The sequence below is a fragment of the Hetaerina americana genome, unplaced genomic scaffold (genome assembly GCF_022747635.1).
Source record: "Hetaerina americana unplaced genomic scaffold, ioHetAmer1.1.p SCAF_9, whole genome shotgun sequence".
Taxonomy (NCBI): domain Eukaryota; kingdom Metazoa; phylum Arthropoda; class Insecta; order Odonata; family Calopterygidae; genus Hetaerina; species Hetaerina americana.
Window position 1 is genome coordinate 30,752,330 of NW_027287538.1, and position 26,775 is coordinate 30,779,104.

The following is a 26,775-nucleotide window of genomic DNA, read 5'->3' on the forward strand; positions in this document are numbered from 1 at the left end:
TTTTCAAATGTGTATATAATGGCTGCATGAATTCGATTCATAAATTTCTTTAAAATCTGCGCCCAATCTCATGAGTTCAAAGGTGTGGGAATTTTTACCCCTTACATTAGATATAATAAATGCCGATAACTCTTTATTTCTCGGCTTCTCAAATAAATTATGCAGCGAAATGCGGTTGGTAAGAATTTATTGAAACGTTCAGCAATAAAATTTCTTTTTAGTTTTAAATCATTTAATGAGAACACTTAAGATTCTCTTTAAAATTCATACGGAGAGTAGAAAGATCTTTCTGTAGATTGAACATAAGGAGATGCATCTTATAAACGGGAGTTCCACTAGGAATGAAATGAATTTCATAGCTGAGGAACGTGTTTAATTCACAAATTCAGGTGGTAGGTAAGGTTGTAAGGGTTACCTTTCACTTTATTCCTTTTTATTTCCCAGAAAGTCCTGGTTTACTTAAGAAGTGACACATTATCCGTTTAGCTGGGAGTGTACAATTTACTTGTTTCAACTACCAACTACTGCTCACTCGCCTTGGCTTCCATTCCTTCCATGACAGAGCTCACTTGTCTGTTATTCATCAGCATTCATTGTCGCTTATCTATTTTTGCCCTCGACTTCAACAATGGTTCAGCAAAAATAAGTCCGGAGGGTTTGAAATGGAAAAGAGTTCATCATGGAATCCGATTGTGCTGTGGGTCGGGAGAGTTTTTGGGATGTGAGCCGTGGAACGACTCCGCCACTTTACGCACCGTTTGGGCCAATTTGATACCCCAGCGGGAGAAAAAAAGGAAATTCGACGGGGAATGAGGTTGAGGAAGCGGGCTGGAAGAAGAAGCCACACTCCGGGTCAGCGAACTTCTCACAGAAAGAGTCCCACCATGCCCCACAGCTCTTGAGAAACATTCTTGAATGATCAGTTGCAAAAGCCTTATTTTGTTCGGAGCTGGGAGTAGTTGCCGATGGAGAGAGGATGTTGGATGGCATAGAATAATAAATGACTGGATTACCTTGGTGTAGGGAAGTCTTTGCTATCACATCTTGTATTATTTATGGAAAGTATGACACCGTAAATCTTTGTACCTCTGGAATAACTCTCAATTATTGCATTAAGTACTTTGACCGATCGGAAAATGTAACTTTAGCCAATAGCAATTGATTTAAGTGGACAGAAATAATGACGAAGCATACTTTCAAGTCTCGGGAACTTCAGTCTATAAAATTGGTGAAGTTTTGTCGGACAATTTTATTTTTTTATTGTTTTCCATTAGAAAACGTGTTACTGCGGTAACAAACATTACTCAAATAGAAGCCATGGAATTTTGAATATAAGTAAAGTGAATTCTTAGGAAATGGTATCATCAATTTTTATCAGCCTTCAATGTTCTATTTTTGTGGCTAAGATTTGTTTTTCTCCGTCAAGCAAAAATATTTCCTGCATAGAAACCCTACCTCTTGAATAGAGGTGAAAAGAGTGCTATTCTTTCGAGGATTTAGGGTGTTTCGCATGTACATCTTGATTCTAGACGTCTCCGAGAGGGATATCTTGTTAGGTTATATAGTTTTTGAGATCATCATAACACTCGGAACAACTGCACACCTCCAAGTAAACGCCAACAGAAGTTGGGAAATAAAGTCGGCAATGCATATTACTCGGTGCAAGTTTGAGTCTTCCAACAGGAGTCACCTCTTGATTGTGGACATTTAAAGAAGTTCCCAAATGCTGTTTTAAGCTTGAAAATTTCTCATGCGGAAATGTAAATTTAATTTATTGAAAGGATTTGAGTGTACTGTGATATTGAATAAAATATAAGCATGCTCGCAAATTAACGTGGAAACTTAGCTTTAACGAATTGCATTATTTTTTTTGATTCTTTAACATATATTCTTATCTGTTGCCGAAATAACGCCGAGAAAAACTCTCTTTGCCATGAGAAGGAAGCTGTCGCAGTAGATGTTAAAATTTCTCATTATCTGAACAATGTTGTAGTCTTTCATAATATTTTCCAGTTGTTTTAAGAGAGGGTTGAAGCCGATTCTTAGTGGTTATCCATTTGTGAAGAAAGAATGAAAGACTTTGCTTTTCCACAGCAATTACAATTTTCCAGTTAAAGCATTATTAATAAACTAAGTCTACACATCTCCGTATCAAGATCTTTAAATAATAAGTATTTGTACTGGAAATATCAGATTGAGAAGTATAACTCAAAAGTAAAATTTAAAATTAAAATCTCCGAATTAAAGGTGAAACAAACCTCTCGCAATACTCACAGTATGAAACATCCATGCGAGGGAACATTTAAAAGTAGAAATGACCAATCATATTATTATTTATTTTGTAGGTAACGAGGTCGTTCCTTTGTGGTTTTTCAATAAGTCAGCTATCGTACCACCATCCGGTTGGGGGCATCACCTAAAGTATTTGATTTTACCGCTACATATTGTACGCATAGTTCTATCGGGTCTTTAAGAGATTTGAATACTTTAAAAACTGGAGAGGACGTGGGGGATAAAAAATAATTTTTCACTATTGAGTAACTTCGACAGATTGCGAATAGCGAACTCGGTTAATGAGCATGAGTGAGCACCACTATTTTTTGAGTATATTTTTTGACTTTCGTTTTAATTCCGCTGGGTATGCCCACTAGTTTATCTTCATAATTAAATTCCCGAGTTAAATGGCTTCAAGTGAGCTATATCGCTTGCATAACCAAAAAGTCATCTTCTGACTATTCATAAAATTCTGTAAATTCTGTTTATCCTTTGCTTTTGGTTTCACCTTTTTGACATTAATAGTTTCTCTATTTGAAAGCCCTTGCTGAAAGAGGGAAAATAAAATAGTGACTAATTTGTTATTTTTCCCTTCTCTCTTCCACCATAGATAAAAAGTACTTCCACTAAGTAGAGCCCGAGTCTTGACGCTGAGATATGCCACGCAACATATAAAATGTAAATGCTATGTATTTTCTAAATCCAAGCTCCTTACATACAGTGGGCATTTATGAATCCTTTGTTTGGCATTACAAATAATGGAAACAAACAAATAAATTTCGCAGCGTAGGAAAAAATAAATTTAAATACTTTCTGGCATTAATTAAAAAATTTCTGGAATTGGAGTAGGTTCTTCTTCAGAAGAAAATATACATTTTTGTTTTGCATTTTGTTATTGAGGACGTTTTAATTTTATCGTGAAAAATGTTGAAGTTATCAATACAATTAATGCATAAATACTAAAGTATTCTAACACTTCTTCAGTCGCTAGCCGATATGCACAAATGCGATCTTGCAGTCGTTCAAGCCATTACCCACAGTTATTACTTGATCCAGACAAATGCATGTATTACGGAATGTAACGAAAAACACAGAAAATATGAGTGTATCAAATAAATATATTATATTTTTTCGAATCTGTACGTTCACAGCTTGGATTAAATACTTTATTTGAAAATAATTTGAAATATTTTCACTGATTAGACGGTTCATATATGTTGGGCTGGAACGTAATGATTCTTGTCAAAATTACCTACATGGACTCCTGTTTCTTTTCGAATTATTAATGTCTCCTATGTTAATTCTCTTTATATTTTTGGACTGACCTATCTTGTAGTCTTTACTTTTGTGATCATTTTTGACGGTGAGAAATTTTTATCTGAATCATAATCATTTTGGGCTCTCCTATTTTGAGTTCCTCTTTGCTTGGTGCAGCCAGCTTCACAGTTGGACTAAAGTTGTAAGATTTGCACCCACGTTTTCCAACTGTGGTATTCCATCTGCCACTTCAAATAGTCGTAATCATATGCTCAAAACGAATGAAAATGATAAGATTCTGCTATTTTCTGTGGTGGACAAGGTACTCATGCCCTATCTATTTTAAACTTGCGATTTTACTCATATTTATAAATACTCGTATTTTTCAAATTTAAATTTGATAATCTTCTACAACTGTTTAAATTTCTAGATTACATATTCAATTGTGACATTCAAAGAGTTCCTAAGACCTCAATACAATTTTTTCCTCGTTGCCCGATGTTTGGACACTCATAAATATATAAATAAATATATGAATACATAAATAAATTCGTAGGCTTTTAAGAATATACAGGTTGTTCTTTTTTTCAAAATGAAATAATTTGATTAATTTTTATTGCTCATGAACAATATTGTGGGTTACTAGAACTACTTGGTTATTAGTAACTGCATTTTAGCTCTCTTCATCTAAGATTCTAATACCCAAAATCAGTAAATATATGAGTAGGTCCAGCTACCAACAATTTAAAATTTTTGATATAACTGAGCTATTTGGAAAATATCAGGAGGCACAGAGGATGTAAATTATCGCACAATAAAACTTAAGAATGGAAAAGCGGAGCTCCACCTAGATTTTGATTAATGAGCTCTACTTTCAGCCGTAAACCAGTCTCCTAGATAATAAAGGCTAATATTAATCACACTATAATGCAGTGATGTGCGTGGTATCACATCTCGGGTAAGCTGTTACCGTACTGCACAATTGTTCTATGTTTTGGAAAATCCTAATTAAAAACTGAAAAAATGATTAAAAATGTCTTAAAATTAAATATCTATCAATTAATAATAGTATCTGCCAAATAGTATGATTTATGATAGCTATTTTTCAAAGATGTGCCCTATTATGTAGTGGACTTAAGCGTCCCAAATAAGGCATTCCCAAAACCTTTCTTTACTGAGATCCGTACGTGCAAGCTATTAATTGCCTCCCTGAAAGCGTTTCCATTCAAATGAAAATTATAACGTTTTTGTGTGACATGAAATGGAATTTTGATTATGAATAAATTCAGAGAATATATTATGAATTCTATAAATGAAAATAAATGCCACTTAATTTACCTTTTCAAGGCGTTATTGAAAATTCGTCTGATTGGGTAGATGATGTTTTCCGGCGCGAAGATTCAAGTTATTTCTGATTTTAGTGATGCAGAACAGAATTTAAACTTTATTTCCTTTATTAATTGACTCTTCTGTTTCGCTAACTATAGAAAGGGAATTTTTTGTGCTGCCAAAAGATATATTGCGTAGATTAATGTCTTCATAATCATTGTGGACCGCCAAATCGGTATGCCGACTTCCGTCCACGCGAAACTTAAAATCATGGTCTCCCCCAATCTACGGATTGCCGAAAAAGTGCTGGTAGGGTAAACGAAAAGATGTCTTTGTGGCATGTCATATTTCATTGCGGAACTGCGCAGATTTTTGTGTTTCTCACAATTTACTTTTATTCATACTTGAGCGGGTTGAAATAAATTGATTGGTATGGTCAATAATGGATTTTTCCCAACGTTGAGCATCAGGCAAGTAAAACAGTTGTTCTATTTGAGAAACCAAAAGTTGTAGCAACTAATAAAATAATAGTTTCTAGAAGTTATTGAATGATGTACATTCCTTTGTCAATTATTAGATGACCCACAATTACATGTAACAAACAATGACCTAATTAACCATGCGCGATAGGTTTATAACTACAAGGAGAGCGCGGAGTTGAAAGCCTGTCTAATTGAAGTATTGTCGCTCGCTGAACTCAAAACGATAATTAACGGTTGGTATCACGTAAAGCGTGTCGATGCCCTGTCATCGCCTCAAAAAACCAGCCAAGCGCAGACTTTCACCCATAGCGTATACGAATAAGCGCATTAGCCAAACTTGCACCTGCCTCATCTCGCTCCCCTCGAGCCCATCCCATAGGCCCGGTCCCCCAGCGATCTCCTGGAAAGTGCTATGGAAGCGCTTGAAATGCATGCTTGTCAAGCTCCTTGGCCATCTACATCCTCATAATACCCCGCAAGCCGCTGCAAGGGTGTCTGGCCGGGGGGGGGGGGGTTAGGTCACCACACGTGAAAGAGGACAAAACCACATGCAACATAAACACATCCATGCAAACCTATACCCACAGTGGCGTATACATTCATGCAAAAACCCGTTCTACTTACACACGTGCAAATCCACATACCATAAACTAACAAACAATTGCAACTTAGGATACAGTAAAAATTTATCCAATAACTTGCAAGCTAGAATTTGAAAAGTAATAAGTCGAAATTCCACTGCCACATGGACATGCAACACACAATGGTCTCCCTCCCCAAGGACACAGTTAGGGAATGTGACCCAGCGCAGTAGGTAGGGGAGGGTCACCTCACAGAGAGAGACGAGGGATGGACGGGGACACTTAAAAACAGACAAAGCGGAGCAAGCAATACTGTAAAGAGCACTGCATTATTTAATGGCATTCTAATGCGGTTCTGGGTCGATTCTTGGCCATGGGCCAAGATTCGACCCAGTTTTTAAAGATATCATAGCACTTAAGGCAATGGTTGTGAAGTATTGTAACCCTATCTTTAGGATATATTTAATGCCAACTTTATTAATCCTTTTGCCTTGCCATTTTTTCATTCAGACATATTAATCAAAATTATGCATAAATGATTTTAAACTCGTAGAATCATGAATTAACAATGTGTGTTAGTATAGAAAAATATGTAAATTTACAACTATTTTGTACTGCTTTTTTAACACTGCAGATAAACTGAAAGCGTTATTGTGACGTATCAAAAAAATTCTGACGATAAAAAAAAGCTCATATTTGGTTCTTCTCTTTTCTTCGAAATATTACACGTACAAATCACTCTCAAGGATATTATTATTCATATTCTCTGCCCTACAGAATCAAGATCATTTCACAAACGATGCATTGTAAAAAATACTTAAAATCAATCAACTCAATTATGTAAAAATTCCTCCGCTGCGTAGGATAAAGGCATTTCATTTTTATTGTAACGTATCTCATTCATTTCTTTTTTGCTTGAGGAATACCTTCGATTAATATGAAATCAGTCGGGAATCTACATCAAGCTATTGCATTTTTAGTATTATTTGAATGTATGCATTTATATGGGCCTATACGTTGATATAAGATTTTTCCTGCTGGGGATTGCGTTTACCAGCCGCATGTTATAACACCTCTACATTCCTCATAGAAATTCATTCTGGTAGTTGTGTAATGATCATCTTGATTGATGCGCTCGCATCGGAGACCGCGACCAGTCCACTCCGTAGAGTGGGTATTCGCGTTGAGAGCAAGAAAACATAAAAGTATAAGGGATCTCAGGCAGCTGAGATTACGTGTGGCCAGGACTTCGACAAGGCTTCCAAACACTGAATCATTGGACCTCTATCCGGGTAGAGAACATGCACTGAATGGCTCGGCGCACTCATCTGTTGGGTAACGTACTAAGTACGTGATGAGATTATCTCTCTTCGCGGGAAGAAAAATCTCCTCTATACCCTTGGTGTTAAATATGCTTTTATATACACTATTGGCAAGCGAAGCATACCCAGGATACCTCCAACACGCTGTTGCTAAAATAATAGTAAGTAATTCACTGCTAATTTCCTTTTTATCAAATACCGTCCTTCAAAACCCGGCCCTTGGCTAGTAGTGAGCCTAATTGGCGGTTAAAATAGTTTTTCCACGACGTTAAAATATCATTAAAATTATATATTTTGTTAAAGGAAGAGAATAACATTATTCCTTCTAAGCGAAATTATTGGCAGTTTATAACTAGTGGAAAGGGAAATATTATTCATATTAAAAACTAACTGTTGCACTCGGAGCCATATAACAATAAATTGGAAAGGGTTATATTTGTTCAGTGTTAATGAAGTATGCGGAATTTCTAATAATACCAAAAATAAGTATCTTGTTTCAAGAATTTTAAAACTTTACCGTCGCAAAAACGACTGTAAACATGGCGAGAGAATCCTAGAGACTACTTTAATGTGAAATAACCTATGTACAGAAAAAAACGCTGGTGATAAAAACATGAAATGGATGATAATAAAGATGAATTTGTGTTAGCCCGGTGGTAATAATAAAGCATAAATTTTTACCTACCCTAAGCCTCTTATGGTCAATGTAACACCACGCATTCGTAGCAATTGATATGCACAAGAAAACAAATTTTCACGAAGTTGCAATTAACTACGGAATGTTAAAAAAGGTACATACCCATATATGTGAGTTAAGACGTAAATTTTTTATAGCTGTCGTGGGCTTTTTTTAATTTGACCTTCAACTGTCTTAAATGACAATAATTGTGTACGTTATCATACTTATGAATACATTACTTTCAGCGTACCAATGCCTAAAATTTTGTTTATAATTCTTATGCAAATGTTTGACATTCCTATAAAAGGCAAATAGCATCTATGTGTAGTGATTAATCGTACTATTTAAATTTAACCGCTTATATGCACTTTTGCAGTCAAAATTGGTAAGACTAACTCAAAGAGCGATTCTGTATTAATTTGCCTGCTTCGATCCTCCCAATAGCTGATTATATTTTAATGATAGCAGATAATATCTATATTCCGAAAAAAACTATCATTGTTTGATCTAGGTGGCTTCAAAATAGTAATTAATTTTAAAAAGTACCACCAGTCGAAATTATAAAATATACAAATAATGCCGATGATAATATTTCCCCCTAAAATGAATATGAATCCTCATTAGCGATATGCAGTGCCGTCTGAAACACCTTCACCGTTGTGAGCGAAAGATCTGTAAAACTTTTTTACCAACACCAAAGGTGAAAAAGAGAATTTGTTTATCACGGTGGATGATAAGCATCTGTTGACAGACTTTATTATCTCACAGTTGACGGCAGTGCGTCGGGCCATTCTCTTCTCTGTAGGCCTGTGGAGGTCTTGGCCATAGGAAATCTCGACTAACAGAGCTTTCTAATGCTGTCTTTCTCTTATCTCTAGCTGCTTCTGTTTCGCTTATGCTCTCTTTCGCTTATCTTTTGACGCTACGACTGGACTTTCTGAGGTTTAAATCACGGGTGCCGCCGACTACCTACCTACGGCGTACCATACCATGGGAATTTCTGAGCGGTAGACTGCGAAAAGAAGTGCTTATGAATTTTAAATGAAGACACAGAAGCTAAATATCCACCAAAAAGCACTTCTTTGAGGAATAAGGTGTGATGAAGTGCACTTGGGAAATATAGTCTTCAATAAACTGGCTGGCAACTAGGTCATAGTAAGAAACGTACGCGCACCGCAACAATTTTACTTGTGTGAATTATTGACTTACTTTTTCATCTGTCTTAACAACTGCACATTCGTGCGAAACTGTGACAAGACCTCTTCGGTTAGGCCACCTTCGTTCCTTATTAAACTGTAAAGGTCTGGATATTTTTACCAGAGTAGCTGTTTCACTTCTATGATTGTATCCACTTAAAAAAGTCTTCTCCGTCAACTCATACTCTACCGATTATGCGAGGGCTGTCCAGGAAGTAACCTCCATTACGCTATAAAAAATAACCTGGAATAGATACGGAAAATTTATTATTTTCATCTCAAAACTTCATACTTATACTATTTTATGCATATTCGCCAACGTATTTAACCATTTGTCATATCTCTGAACTAGTTATCGAATTCCTTCGGCATAAAATTCTGCCGCCTGAGATCGTAGCCAACCGATGACGGCATCTTAAAGTTCCGCATTAAGATGAGCAAAAACATGTAGCAACTAAACTTATCAGTCGTGTTTCCATTGAACAGAGTCATAGAAATCTGTGGAATACTTTCTAAAGATTTCACATGTCGTAAAACGCCTCTTTTCACGAACGTTTCGTCGATTTTCAGGTGCAGTTGATTGTTCACCACAGACAGGCGGCCACTTCTGTCATCATCGTGGACATTTATGTTCACTCTGAAACAAATTACAACGCTGACGCTCAACTCTTGTCACTCACCAAATTTGGTCCGTACTTAGCCCAAATTTCCCGAAGAACGTTAGCTTCTTTCAAGTTTTTTATCAGTAAAAACCTTATCACTGAACGAACTTCATATTTGGCGGGAATTTCTATTGTATGTTTCATTTTGACTCGCTATTGTTAACAAACGACAAGCGGCACGACCTTATAACCACTTCAGCTCGAGGCGTACTGACCTACTGTGTGCGTCAATACAGCGACCATTTTGCTCCATACGCTATAACTCACGCTACACGAAGACGGAGGTTACTTTCTGGACTGCCCTTTTATTTCCCCTCTATCCTTACCTCCAGTCACTGCACGTTATCAAAAATGATTTCATATCGTTCTGGTAGATGCGCGGGAGACACTGCAGTCATCTACATGGCCTGCACCATTAGATACTACTTAATTGTCCTTACGCGGCTATTTAGGGACTCCAACTGCATTCATTATATCAAACTCTTTTCTAAAATCCTACTCTAGTTGAATATAGACCTTGACTTTTGGCAAAAGCTGCAGATTCGTTCGAAAGGAAAGCGCACAAGAAAAGAGCTTGAAGGCAAAGCAAGTTGGGTTCCAAATCTGTCAAAAAGTCAAAAACAAAGATATTTGTGTCAAGCGACGTGTAATCAGCGTCTATGAATTTGGTTTATGAGGCGTAAAAAAATACAGAAATGAGTCTCATTAACACGTGGGTAAAATAAGACCAAATTTCTCTCAGCTGTAAATTGAGTTCTATGATTTCCGTTATCGTTTAGTAAATGAGTGAATGTAAGGTTACTATCGAATAAGATTTGAACAGAATAGTTTAGACCGATTCACAGTATCGTGAATGTCTAATGTGTCGTAATATAAGTAATTATCTCGCTTGAATATGATATGATCTAAGAATATAAATAATGAAAGAGGATGGAAGAATAAAGACAGTATGGTAGAATTTCCTTTGCCACCTCGAATGCGACCAAATTATTCACCATTTTGTGAGAGCTGCAGTCTTTGAACGTAGGAAGTGGAAGAAAGCTCGACTAATAGAGTTATTTTCCTCGGATAAATCTTTTTAATTTCTACGTTTTAATTTTTTACGGTCAATATGGAAAATCGTTTCTTGGAGGTCCGAAAGTGTCAAAGGTTTCTCACCAACGAGGAAGAGTGGACCGTTTTAATCTGTTTTTCTGATAAATTTGATTATGACATTTTGAAAATAATATTCAACTGTTTATTTATCCTATTGAAGCGAAAGAATTTCTCTCTGGAGAGATTTCATACTGAGAGCATAAAAATATATTTCTTGGGAAATTACTTCTTCTGTTGGCATTTGTGACATGCTGAGGAGAATTTTGGCGACGTCAAAGCCATTTCATCCATTGCTGAAAGACCAGCGCCTTAAGAGTATTGGAGAAGGAAATACGAAGTTTAGAGAGGGAAAAAACTTCAGAGGTGAAGAAAAGGTGTTGGTCCTGGAAATGGACTCAAGAGACTGGGAAAGAAGTTAGTGCGAAGTTCTCTCTTCACATAATCGATGGTTTCAGGCGTTATTTTATGGAATCGGTTCATTCTTAAGCGGATAAAATAATACTTTGTAATTCCACAGATTTATTTCACAAACACACGACCCGGGTTTCGACGTACAACGTCATCTTCAGGTGCAGACATACAGGCGACCAACATATATATACCCTTAGACCGGGGGGGGGGAAGGTGGGGAGGAAAATTATCCTCCCCCCTTCCCCCCCGGTCTAAGGGTATATATATGTTGGTCGCCTGTATGTCTGCACCTGAAGATGACGTTGTACGTCGAAACACGGGTCGTGTGTTAGTGAAATAAATCTGTGGAATTACAAAGTATTATTTTATCCGCTTCTCTCTTCACCGTCTGCCCTCGTTTCTGTCTACGGCATTGAAAAAAGGATATTCGATCACCATGGTCGCCTCTTTAGCTACTGGGCGCACTACAAAATAGCATTCTAAAAACCGGAGGAGATTTTCAAGTTCTCCTCATGGCACTTTTATTTTATGAACATTTTTAAATTATTTTTTCACATATCTAGGTCTTAAGACTCGAGGACTAATTATTGGTAATCGATCACGGGTCCTAAAAAACACAGAATTTTTTTCTTTCGTGCCTTTTGTATTCAGGCTTTCATTAACATACAAAATACTAATGCGGAAGGAGTACATATTATGTTTGAAAAGTAGTAATACGACAGTTTTCAATCTGGATCACGTGTCCCAATGAAATCCTAAAAATATTCTGAATAAGTAAATTTGGTGGCTCCCATCGAAAATCACTGTTGTTAGGATCTTCCTGAATGAGCTCTCCTCCTTTGTTATAAAGATGCAGTGGTTTGCAAGTCAGGAGTTTTAAATAAAATTGCAGAACACTCAAAGTTAATTTTTTTAGTTTACTACTACTGTTGAGAAATATAAACATGTATATGAAAGGGAAAGAAAGCCATCGAAAAATTCATGCGACAGTATCCATTATATGTGAAGTATTCACGATTTCTTGAGAAACTGGCATTGATTAAATCATGCAATTCAAGATAATTACTGATATGGCAAACTAATTCTAAAGCCATGGGAAAGAAGGTATGCTTATTTATGCTCTATAAAGAGTTATACATCCGTAAAATGATTACCAGTTATTTTATTAACCCTGCATTTTCACCTATGTACATTGGCCAAGGCATTGCTTCATCCTGCAAGGCTTGCTGCATTATTGCGTATAACAAATATACTGGATAGTGACCTTTACAATTACTTTAATCCAAGAATGCCCAGTGCTTGTAGGTGTGATATAAAATTAGGAATTTGATAGCACAGTATATGCTAATCCTGCATCTAAGGTACATTGAAAAGGTAAAATTTGAATTACATAGCTTTGTTAAAGCTAAGGATTACCCTCTTATGAAAATAGCATCTTAAATGAAACATCTGTTTTGTGTGTCAGGAAAATTATTTAAATAACCACATACATACTTTTTTACAACTAATGAATAACTTATTATATAATCATATGCTAATAATTTTTGAAAGCGCCTCGGATTCGTCTCTGTGGTTGTACAAAGAGTAGAAATAATTTCAACTTCTGCAATAGGGTTTCTCGTTCCGGGACAGTGAATCAGAAATAGGGAAACAGCGACATCTTTTATTTCACTTTCACTAATTACCCCCTTCCGTTATGTTGGTAATTACCTTCGGAGAATTCGTGGACTCTGCCGTAGTTTGACGAACTCTAATTTAGTTTCCCTCGACTTTTATCACGAGAAATCCTCCGCTTTGGAAATTCGAAGCCCTAAGTTTACAGCGTTTCAATTTTACCATCAAGTATATAGGGATTGTCTAATTTTCTTGCATGTTTCGCATGAAAGCGTTACAGTAAGGATTTTGAAAGCGGATTGCCATTTAGAGACAAGGATAATTCAACTGTCGGAGGTGGGTAACTGCTAAAATAACTATGGCCTGCATAGTTAAAACCGAAGAAAATTGGACGAATCTTAGTTGATGTGCATAGTAGTCTATCGGTTTTTGGTAGGTTTTTGATGGACCCAGACACTACACACTTTTATGCTCGTACGTTCTAGCTGACATGTCGCTGAAAATCCTTAAATCACGTATCACATATCACAATTATTCCTTATTAAGCTGTGCATATTTATCATCTCTTTTAATTCCACACAAAATGCCTATTATTTTCCTCTTTCTCCTTTGTTTTGTTCTTCCCTCTATTAAGGATTAAAATTTTCCATTTTCTCTCAATATCTCTTGCATGCACTTGTCCTGCCCTCTCCCTAATTACTCCCAAGAGCCTTCTTCATCCCCAGTACCATGAGCTATATAGTTTCTTTTCCTTTCCTCCCCGTTCAATGTTTTCCGTTCTTCTCCACACTCACCTTACAAAGACTTTCAAAATAAGCTTTACCCCTTGCCTCAAAGACCAAGTTTCCAATTTTAACGATGAAAATCTCAATATATAGGTTTTAAATACTCTTTTCTTTGTGTATTTACTTAAGGTGCCTATCATCAACACCCCTCTCCATGTAAAGGCTTCTCCACCTAAGGCAATTCTTCTTTTGATGCCTTTACTGCTTTGTCCATCTTAGTATAAAACAATCACTATATAGATTCTTACATCATCTAATTTATGATGCCATTTTTATGATCATCTAAAGCCTTCCTTTATCGAGAATATAATTATAATTGTTTTTTATGATTAATTCTTATTCTTTATCTAGCGTACTGATTCTGCTTGTTCGCAACTAATGATTGCAATGTCTCGACTGAGTAGCTAAATAACGCGTGATCATCTGGAAATATGAGATATTTGAATAGTTCCCCACCAACTTTCACTCAATCCTCCAGTATTTCTTATGCCTGCCTTACGATTTTTTCTGTATGTGTGCATTAAAAAGAAGAGGTGAAAGCGGACATTCATTACTTACTCCCCTGCCTAGCACTGCACATCCCTACTCTTTATAGCTATCCGTATCTATACAGTTTGAGACATTTTCGGGTAAGTCGTCTCTAATTTCATTCTACTCCTATCTTCTGGATCAAGTTCATTGATTGTGCCAAGTTAACGTCGTTGATCGTATTGATTATATCAACGAAGCATACATATACATCTTTGTACTCTTAATGCAGGTTTAATTTGCACTGGTGACCTCATTAACTAGATCAATATACATCTACTTGCAAATATATAGGCTGAATACATGAATTGGCGATTGAACTCATATTACCAAGAATATGCACTAAATTAAACACACAACGTTAATACAAATTTCCTTAAGGGCCAGTTGGGATATATTTCCATGAGCGTGAAGGAAACTCCTTTTTGGTTAAAATCCTCAATTTTCGTGGACATTATTTTTTTCTACAGTTGGCTCATCTGGGATAAAATTTATATTGCAAAGTTTGTCACCCTCAACATGAGCGAATCCACCGTTTCCCGGGAAATGTTTCAAAACATTTCACTTTTTCTGAAAGAAAGTTAACAAGCAGAATATTTTAGCCGATCCAATGGATCCATCAATCCATATTTTATCTTTGACGGACTTCAATTTGTAATTACTAAATATGTTCATATTTTAAGTCACAACAGACTACTTCATATGAACAGCAATTCAGTTATTGTTGGTTATGTTATCATTTATTCAAGTGAGCTCTAGACAGTATTAAACAGAAACACCCAAGGGCAAACGACATGATAACATATTGCACTCAGTCTCTGCAGCGCATTTATTACCTGGCTTTACTAGTAATCTGATTATAAGATTGCAGTTGACTACAGATTTCTCTGACCAATGATGATTAAAAAATTCCCTGATCTTTTCCAAATGGGTTGGGATGTCGTCAGTTTCTTTTCCTCTGCTGGAGACTTAGTCAGGGTGTAAAATGAGTTTTTCGGCGAATCGGGACGTATTTATTCTAATACCATTTTGAGATGGGCTCTGAAATCTTCTCGGTCGTAGCATGGTCAACCTAGTATCGCTGACCTTCTGCCCTTGGTCTCTGATTAAGTTGCTTGATTATTATTTAATCCCCTCACTCCTTTCTAATCTGCCGTGTTTTAAATATTTATCATGTGATGACTCTCGGGGGGCCAATGTCTCGACGTCACCTAATTCACGCGCCCCAGCCTCACCTCCGCTGACCTCTTTAAGGTTTCCTTAGGAAAATTGAGGAATGGTTTGATATGTGAATTCATGGGCACAAATTACACTTTAACTTTATTATTCGCTCTCTGTATATTGTATTTGAAATAAAAACGTATTTTAATTCTCTAATAAATAATGGTTTTTAAACATGCATTATTGTAGTTTACCGATTAAGGTATTTTTTCGAAAGACAGAGCGTGCAACGAAACATTTCTGCTTGGCGTGGTGGGGAGGAGAGGAGAGGAGAGAGGAGATTGTTGGGGGAATCCGAGTGAGGCGGGGAAGGTGGATGCAGAGCACTTTGATTAGCGATGGAACAAAACGATATAACTGATAAATTTCAAATTTCAAAATGAACCTGCAGGATTGCACCTGCTACCTTTTATAAAAATTGGTCGTATCAGGGAATGGGTGACCATTGCGTGGCGTCGCTCAATGCCTCTCCCTCGGTGGGAAATGTTCCTTTGATTATATTGGAAAATGTTCTTTTGTTTAATTAAATACTTATAAATTTTCGAAGTTAAAGGAATATTACCCTTAAATAATTGTCGCTCGAGGTTTAATCTAATTTACTGTCACCAAATACGAATTGATTTTGGAATTTAAGCGTACTTTCTGCAGGTACTAATTATAGATACTCGGTACTAAATCCCTGCGTGATATTTCCTCATGGAGTTTAGTGACATTCCGCTTGTAATAAAATTTCCGCATGGAGATCGCTAACCATCATTTTGACCGCATCGTAATTGCTGTGGTTTTACACCCTTCACTGAATAAATTTCATTAAAAAAAGGGAAGAAAAATAGGAAAACGTATGGAAACAGGAGAACTTCATAACCGTCAGGCATGCATTTCGACGCTGTTGCATAATCGTCCCACGCGTTCAGGCTCGCTCGACCTTCAAAACGAATCGCGCTGTTAATGCTAATGAAATGCCCTGGATTTAAAGTTTCCCGTTCCAGCGATAACGAGTTTTTCTGTTCAGTGCCAGGTGGGATGGGTGAGCGTTATAGAGGCGGGAGAGAGTCACCGAACGGGGCTGACGAATAAAAGGCAAGGCCGCAATGGGGATGCATGCATGTTGTACCTCACGACCGCAGCTACTTTCGGAATCCATTGAAGCGGGAAGGAATACTGTGACGCGGACGTACAGCCAGCTCCTCTTTTCAACACCGAAATAATACCCCATTGGTGGAGGAAAGGGAAAGGTTTTCATTATGGATTTTTTCTCTCCTCTCTCACTTCCGTACTGAAAAGTTAATCGGACTTCAAAGGGACAGTGTGTATGGTGAAGGGGGGTGGGGGAGAAATCAATCTTTAGTGAGTCCCTGAATACTCCCGTCTGCCTCCTCCAATATATGTGTGTGTGTGTGTGTGTGTGTTTGCTTCTGTGAGTCTCTGTGCGTGTGTGGCTCCGGGCGTACGTGTTTGAGTGTATGTGTGTGTGATAGAGTTTAAGAATGATGGCGGGAGATGAACATGGTGGGGAAGGATGGGGTGGGGTGCGTCTGGTGAAATGAATCTTTTTATCCGTTAAAAAAAGATAATAAAAGCGCTCAACTTACGAAACCTCATAAAAAACCAATTAGAGAAAATTCATTTCCTGCCGTTCCGGTGAATTAAAAACGACGTGGGACGTGGCGGGGAGGGCGTGCCATTGCGGAACATCAAATTTTTAGGGCGACGCAGACTCGAAGCTGTTTCCAAATTCCGTGTTTCCCTCTCGTCAAGGGAAAGCGGAACTCCACGAGTTAATACTTGGTTGTTAGATTATGCTTTTACGCGGGCCGTTTCACAGATATCTCGCTACTTGACGACGAAGCTGATGAGCGTTGATAATTGAGAATGAGAACGTTTAGACGAATACTTTAGCGAAGGACGTTTTGCATTTAGGGTGGTACTCGCTCTATAAAGGATGTGCATCTGAAAGACGTGTATAAGCTAAATTGGCATGCTTATTTAAATGACTGTAACTCAACTACCGTGGTCAGAGAGCCATTAATTTCAATTAATATTATAGGTACTGGCAGCGAAGAAGTGCGGACTCCGGTGATAACGATGTCTGGTGGCCTGTTTGGAATTTTATCTCTACTGAATGTGTGGTGCTCAAGTATTTCTGCTGATTTAATAGCTTGGAGTGCAAATTAACCTTATCATTCTGAGGGATAAGTTTTATCTCATTATCCACTGAAATGCAAGGGAAATGTAATGGTGGCTCGCAATGGATTATTTTAATTGTCAGTTAACTTACTGCTCATCTCAAATAAAATTAAAATTGTTAAATTACCATGCGCATAAACTCTTCTATTCATCTGTAAGAGTTTCTAACACAATATGTAGAAATATGTTTATGGGATCCTCACTAAGTTGGATTAATTGCCAAATTGGATCGCGTGCAGCGTAGAGAAGCTAGATTTGTAAAACGTCGTTATGGTAAACTTAGTAGTATATCCACAATATTAGAGCAGCTAGGCTGGGAATCACTCACGGATCGAAGGTTAAATTACAGATTGAAGCCCTTGTATAAATTGGAAGGTGGTCTCTTTAGCAGTGATGTTGAAAATGTATTGTTATCATCCCCATCGTACGACCGTAGGAGAGATCATGTTAATACAATTAGAGAGATTAAGTGTAGAACAAATTGATTTAAGCTGTAATTTTTTCCGCGATCGATAGAGGATCATAATTACATTGTTCGACCGCGGTAGGGTCATGTACGGGTATAATTATTCTGGTGTTTATTCACTCCCTGCCACACACCCGGGCGGTGGCTTGCAGGGTATATATAAATAATAAAATAAATACAAATAAATGAAAAATTTCATAATATATGTTATCAGTTACGTAGATTGCGTTGCAGTTAATATCCATTGATAATAAAACATTCCAGCAAACCCGTATGCTACAGTAAAACATACCCGATCGCATATTTTTGTTTTTTTATGACTTTGGGATAAGACTAAAATGTTCGCGGCCTTTATCAGGTAGTTATTTCTGAGGGAATTTCCTCCTTTTGGCGTCAAAGAACACACATTAGGAGGGTATTTTTTCGTTGTATTTTTATTAACAGTTAAACAATTGTGATTTGTCCCCTCCGAGTTCACTCAAAACGCATCACGAATGGTCTATGATGATATGCATCCAAATTTCTCTCGGAGGTAAAATTTTTTTGACAAACTTATTTGTGATAATGATTAACTTTATTTTAATGAAGAACATTGCGTAAATTGGTGTATTCCCTTGTATTAACGATTACCATGTAGAAATTTGTCGAATTCTTCTTAAAAGTAATACGCACTTTTTATTATTCTTTCGCTAAGAATTCATCCGTATGCTCAAATGAGATTTTGGTGAAACCTCCACCCTTGAATGAGTAGAAAATTTCTTATTCGGAATCAGTACTTGTGAGTATAATACATATGGGTAATAAATGTCCATGAGGATTTATGTTTACGGACTAATGTTATGTTTAACAGTAAATAATTTCTCCGTTACCGAAAACACGGGCTACTCCCTGGTATGCGCTCCCACGACCCTAACGACTACGAGCTTAGCCAAATAGCGATTATTCCTGAAGTATTGGAACGTACTATATTGGAATAACACTCTTCTTTTGTTGCCGAGAAACTTAAGTATTGATTAAAAATCTTATTGAAAAAATCAATAATAGAGTACCCGAAAAAAATTGTCATCTACGTGATAATATATTATTCGTGTTTCATCCACTTAAGTATAGTTAATATCTGTAGTCTTTAGTGCTCTATGTTTACGCTATTTGGTAAAACTGAGCCAAACATCGTCACAAATTAGGAACTAATATTTTTATCATTTACCTGAGAATCTGGGTGGGGATTGCATAGACGGAGAGCAAAAGCCTTTTCATTACTACCGCTCCATTCCATCGAGGTATGACGACATGGTATACCTGAATTTAGCTTTGAGGATTAATTGGCGGAGTATCCTCAAGAGTTTCTTGGACATGACCCGAAATTATTTTTTATTTACCTAGCCAATTAAAATTCTGGGCTGTAAAGGCTGCTTTTTGGCTTAGTTGTACGGGTACTATTAAACTTTCGTATGCTAATTGAAAAATAAATCGAGCGTGTTTCCGCAGATTTACAGCAATCCATTTTTTTTAAAATTACCATTTGATGACTAATTTTTAAAATCGGATCACGCTGAATTGAATTGATTATGTTCAAAATGTCTGCTGAATTTTATGAAATAAAAAAAAGCGACGAAGTTAATCAATAATCCAAATATGTTTTTCCTTAAATAGCTCGTATTTCGATGCTTGAAGATCGTAAGCATTATTTCGAGAATCCTTTTGATTCTTTATTGACGAACGCTCATTTGAGACATTATATGGTTATTATAATCTCTACACGAAACTCTTTTATAATCCAAAGCATACTTTTTATTTCTGTGTGGAGAATTTTGGAACGTTTTGAATCTTCATCTGGAGTGATCTCCACTATTTGGTCGAAAATTAAATGTTATCGTGTGCGTTATTACTCCCATTTTGCAAAGAAAGTGTACTTGGTCGTCCTAGTTTCGTTTCATTCTGGTTCGAAGTGAAACTTAGATCCACTTCGATTGTCCTCCCGTGCGTCTCAGGGTAAGGACTCCCATGGCGCTACAAACCTACTACATCCTCGGCAAAGCAATAATAAGGGTCGACAGCGTCACCGACGTGCCCTTTCTTAGGCTTCACAGAATCCCGTATCTCTACGGGAGGCATGGTACCTACTTACTCCTTCTCTGGCGTGGCTGACCTACTTCCACTGCGGGGATGGACGTTACGGAGGTATTAGAAAGAAGAGGACTTAGAGGTTGCCGAGGAAGGACGGTTCCCAAAGGAAGTCGGGCCAAAGTGGGCGGGAGTTGGACGCGTTGCCCTACCTCGAGCAGGATACGTAGGCCAAGATCGGCTTTCCCGCAAGCTGGCATTATGGATTGTTAAATTTGTAAGAAGTGATAGTAGTTCCGGGAAATGTTTCCCTCTCTTAACATTATAAATGAATGAAATCAAATGCTGTTAAATAACAACTGCTAATAGAAGATCGTGTGAACGTGTAAAACTCATTAATGGTGCACGGAAATTAGTGATTAAGAGTTATTAATTTCAAGAATTAGAGCAGTTAAATGCTGTATATTTTGTTTCATACAAATGACTAACATGTTTCATGCGAAATATATTTTAATTATACCCATAGATAAGTATTTTCATAGTCCGTTTTCATTATTTGTGATTGATAGGGGAAAAGCGTAATTGATGGGAAAGTGATACTGCGTAATTTCTTCGCAGAGTGGGTAAAGAGGGTTAGCTTATGGCAGGAGAACTCGGGAGTAGAAGAGGGAAACTGCATGATAGGAAACATCCTGAAGTACCTCAGTCTAGTACTTATTTAACTATTCTTTAAGAATTGCAAAGTATCTATTTCTCAAGATTCATTCGTTTTCCTTGGAACTAATTCAGCAGGGAAAGGTTTAAATACTAGTTCAGATTGCAATAGTTGCAAAAAATGAATTGATATTTTCTAATCAGTTGTGTGGCTTTTAAATCTAAAACGTATACTTAACAAAAAATGTCAAATTATACTGGAAATTACGTATGAAATATTATTGGAAAAAACGGTTGAGCGAATCATTCGGAGCGGAGATTTTCACTGAGGGAAGAAACAGGAAGAGAACCTGGTGTTCAACGTTATCTACCCAACTTGATCAAGAAGGAATTAACGGACCTGTTCCACCCCACCAGGTTGAAGCAGGGTAATGCTGATAGAGATACTATATATCGCATTTTCGCTAATTATCCCCCGTAGCTTATTCTCTGTCCAAATTTTTCAAACGCTTCCTGTATATATATATTAATATATATATTTATATATTTATATATATATATACATATATATATATATATATATATATATATATATATATATATATATATATATACACACACGCATACACAACCTGAGGAACGACCTAGAAAGTCCCAACTACTGAACGAGTAAAAATTACGAACATGTAAGCAATACTTCCTGGTTAATGCCTCCATTTTGTTATTTTTAGTGCAAGGATCAGGGCGCAAAAACTTTCCATGATCTTTTATGAATAGGTTCAAGACGTCCCCTCCGTGGCGAATGAAAACTTTTCAGGCGAGCGGAACTCTGGAGAACATAACCTCGTTACTGGAAGAAATGTGCCCGGGGCTCTGGGGATCTTTGCACTTAGCAATGCTCTGGAAGAAGTTCTCCTGCTGGCAAGATCAACCAATGGAGTGCGAAGTTGTATATGAAACGAAGATTATGATTTTTGGAGCATAAAGTGGTTCCATGATCAATTTATTCTTTTTACAATATCTAGCTGGAATTCATCCTTTGAAAGGGGAGGGACTTGCTTAAAAGTATTGCATAAAACCTATTGGCTGCCGCACCTTTTATGAGAAAAATAATTTTCTACTACTGTCTCTAATTCAGTAGAATATGCACGAATGAAAGGTAACATGTTAAGCGTATTTACGTGCTCAGTTAACTTCAATATTCTCAAAACTTTACGAATGTACTGCAGATCTAACATTGCATCAATACAACTGTAGACCTGACATACTTATTTACTGAATTTCTGTTTAACGAATTTTTCAAGTGCGAAATGGCTCCATGAAATGGTTCTGAAAAACGGTAACGAAATGAAAAAGATAAACAGAATGGTAAAAATACAGTCAAAGGATCAGCTAATAATATGCCATTGGGTGATATATGAGTACGTATCGCTGCTTAATTCCATTTTTACAGTGCAGAGGTGGCATTAAACATTATCTAGACTTTCAAATTCTTTTTCCATTTTTATTGTCTTTCTGTTGAAGCTAATTTAAGTGGGTTTGTATGCGTAGTTTTTGTATCACTACAGGGTCTACCCCAAAAATAAGTGGAATGGTTTTTGCCGCCCGACGCATATGGCTGGAGTGCGGCGCTTTGTGGCAGGATAGGCCCCCCTGTCACACACCTTTTTGGTGGCTTGCAGGGTATTGATGTAGATGTAGATAGGTGTATTGTCTTGGGAGGGCATCGCCACCCGATTCAGTTGTCTGCGGGCCGTTACAGTTTGCGGATTACTAGAAGGCTGGACTACCTTCACGAATTCACAATGCCACGTTCTATAGAGCAACAATAGGCGATAAAAGTTTGTGTTAAGCTTAGAAAATCGGTTTCGGAGACCATGACCAAAGTTAAAAGTCACGGCCACGTTCTCTTTTCATCTGATTTTTCGCTAAAAAAAAGATATATCATGTATAGTACTTCTTCGTTTATTTGTGTTTCCGTCCATTTTATTCTTTCTATCCTCTCCCACTCTCACATTTCAAAAGCCTCAAATGTGCGCTTATAGCATATTCTCGACTTGCTAGTTTCGAAACCTCAAGAAACCATACGTATCTACATGTAAGTCTTCAGTAGCCTTTGCTTTGGATCTCTACCTAAGGTTTCTATCCTCAACTCTAAATAGGATCTCTGATTTATATAATTCTTTTTTTAATTCGCTTGGTACTAGTCCACATTTTATAAAACACATACTCAATAGGTGATGTTTTGCACCCAATCCGTAAATTTGGAAAGTATTTGAGATGCGTTTATTTCAAATTCTTACAGGAGCGTTCGACAAAATAGATAAATATTATTATAATGACAAATTGATTAACGTAAGCGCCATGTGTCTTAGATATTTAATATCATTTCAAATGTATATGTATGATAATATTCTATACTGTACTGAAAATAAGGATACCGTTGTTTTTCCTTACATTCTCATTTTAATATCGATATAACTTTCTATTCATTTCCTTAAAAATTAGCATCATTTTTAAATTAATTTTCCATTAACGTAACATTTAATGTCCTTCTTTTAGCAGCATGCGAAATCAGACCACCATCTTTCAATATCTCCTACCATTTTTTTTGATTTTTTCAAATTTTGCCGATCAACTTCCTTTTTCTATCCGTTTTATGGAAGATGTTTTATTTCCTTCAATTCTACCAAGCAATTCTTTTCTTGTATTCTCACCTTTTTTCATAGAAAAGCCTAAATTATTGCCTAGTCTCTTTTCTCAAAGTTATAGCTTTTGAGCTCTGCAAAAACTACATAACGTTTAAATTGAAGCTTTACCAAACTTTTTCGTACATATTTTGAGTTTGGGTGTGCTTATTTCAAGTTTCGTTCTTATCCTGGACGTCTTAATGAAAAATAATTGAACCTATAAATCATAGACTGTTCTTAGAATATTAAAAAATGAAGCGTTGAGGGATTTCAGAGAGAGGGCAGTGATTCAAACCACTGTTATAATACTACTGTGAAATCTGTATAATCTACGGTGAAAAATAATTGACAAAATAATTTGTTCATAAAACATCGTCATAAGCATTTGTTGAAGCATTAATTTGCAGTTCTTATTGAATGCAGTTGAATTAAAATTTCTTATTGATTTGTTTCGTTGTTTTCAAACATCTTATTATAGTATGCTATATTTTTCGCGCTCGTCTGATTTCGGAAAAATATATATCATTAAACGTTTTGTGATATATCTTTATATTTAGATTGAGTTGTATTTAGCTGTGTTCAAAAATGCTGTTTTTGAAGTAGTTAGTTTAGTCCATTTTTGACGATTAATCTCAAATTTAATGAAAAATAAAGTTTTTGAAATGTGAGTCGGTTAACAGTAAGTACATTAAACGTATGTCCTACTGGATCAATCTGGAGTCTGGATTGCAGGTACATTTCCGAGTGTTCATGGGGAGTGTCACATACTCATCAAAACCGGATGCATTTCGTAATAGTGAATAAGAAATGGAGTACTTAATTCTGTAACAGTTCTCAGGCCTCCGCTTAAATGAGCTGCATCCTATTATGCAAATGTCGCACTCGTGTCTGGTAAAAGTGGGGTAATGGAATGCTTTCACGTAGAAAGAATTCGATAAAATGGCAGAAAGAAAAGATAGAAACTTTAAATGACCTACATTTCCCTACGTACTGATAAGTAGAATATCTAATTACTTTCATTATCCCAGTGAGAGTTTCGTTGGCACGATTTTCAACCATTATCATTCGTCGGTCTCCGTTCAGTTATTTCCATTCGTAATCAGATCTAAAGGTGGATTATAACCGTCTTCTGCTCTTCAAATTATCTGTTTAGTTACTTAGAGGTTTTCTTATGAAGCCTCGCTGAAATGGAACTGAGGTGTACGTTTCCAAAAGTTCTATCTAACAAAATGCAAGCTTGTACCGTATATTTTCTTGCTTTGATTGCTTTCGGCCACTGATTCATGTGATCAGTGGCCAAAAGCCTGATATTTCTTGCAACATAACTTATCTCTATTAAAGGATTTTAATCAATAAAAAAATCTCTTGGTATTGGAGATTTTCGTAAATATTGTTATCATCCGTTCTAAGAGACATTATTTTATTCCTATTCCTATAAACATCTCAGCGGGTAATTATGGAAGTATGGCTTTACCGTTCATTCAAAATAGCTATGAGAAAATTTACCACGTGTTATGCAAGTATATTTTTTACTTTTTTTGCTAAATTAATAAATTGGTGAGGAGAATATCGCAATATCTTTTCTTTCAACCTATTAATTCGAAAATACGAAATATTACACCCACGCGATTAACAGCTTTGTTGGCGGTGATCAACTGAAGAAAACATGTTTTGACATTTTCAGAATAGAAAAAAATCAGAGTTAGAACTGTTAAAAAGTACTTAGTATCAATGGTTTAACCTCCAAAGATACGCAAAAAGGATTTGATTCCACTGTAAAGGATTATTTCCCTTCGTTTTCGTCGGTGAAACTGTGGTCGACTGAATTTAAACGTGGCTGTACATCTGTCAAAGATGAAGAACGCTCGGCACACCCGAAAACTGCCCTTAACGACCGACGAAATCGTCACAAAAATCCACAATTACTTATTAATTGATCGACGACTGAAGAAATGCAAGCATACTGATATTGTACACATGACAATGATCCTGTTCACTGCATCTTACACGATAAATTGGGCATGGAAAAGCTTTTCTCTCGATGGCTGCCGCCCTTGTTAGCAGTCGACCAAAAACGCATTAGAATGAACGCTTCCAAGAGTGTTAGACTCTTTTAAATACTATTCCTCCGATTTGATGAGTTCATATAACAGTAGGTAAAACATAGATTCACCATTTGACGCCAGATATGAAGGGTCAGTGCAAATTGGGGGGAGGGGGTGCAGGTGCAAGCGCGCCAAAGAAAGTGATAACGAATGCATCTGCAGAGAAAGTCGTTTTCTCGTCATATGGTGCCCATTAATTTCGTTGTAAAAGGTATTATATTTATTGAGGAATATAAAACTTCACTTCTGCACCAACCGAAGGTTACTCTTTAGGCTAGCTTTCGCATCATGCCTAAAAGAATATGCTCTATCACCACGATAATGCGCCTACACACGTCTTGGGTTTTCGCTGGAAAACTACATGGCCTATGCTTTGATTTGCTTCCATCTGTGCCATATCTATTAAGTTCGTGTTAAATGCTATTAATGCTTACCTTGTATCCACTATGATCTCAATTAGTTCCACAGATAATTGTTTCGCGTAGATGAGAATTCATTGTTTGCGTAACGCGGACTCTTACGCTCGAGCTGGTGAAAGGTTCCTTACCAATCAATCCACTGGCACACGGCCCTGATGGTTGGAACAATTATGCATCAAATTATGTGCCTTTTGATACTCATGATTTGTCATAAGTATAAATTAGGTTGACGAATTATTTGTGAAGCCTGACCACAATAAAATTTGGCCAATTGGGATACCGCGAAAAAAAGTGAAAAGGTCAGTAAGATGAATTGCGTTAGGGTATTAATATTTATAATGCATACATATAATTATAATTAATTATATTTACATATATTTTTGAAATATATTTATTGACTGATAGTCATTGCTATAAGAAAGGTGTACATTTTTCACGGCTGTAGATATTTCTTTCGTGTTTCAATTCTTTTGTTATTGTAGTAATTTAGTTTTCAAGTGCCTCGGGGACTAAGATCATTTACACCTTAATTATTTTTCCATCTGTAGTTACACTCTTGTTTTTGTTGGGATTAATTTCTAACCTTTATTTGTTTTTCACATCTTATGCCGTACTTCGCCGTATCATTTGTTTCAATTCGTTCATCGGAGTTTCAATACGATGCTTCGATTCGTTCAATGGAGTTATATGTGGCCTGTCGTGTTTAATTGAACATGGCTGTATTTGATTGAATTAATTTCAGAAACACCCTATG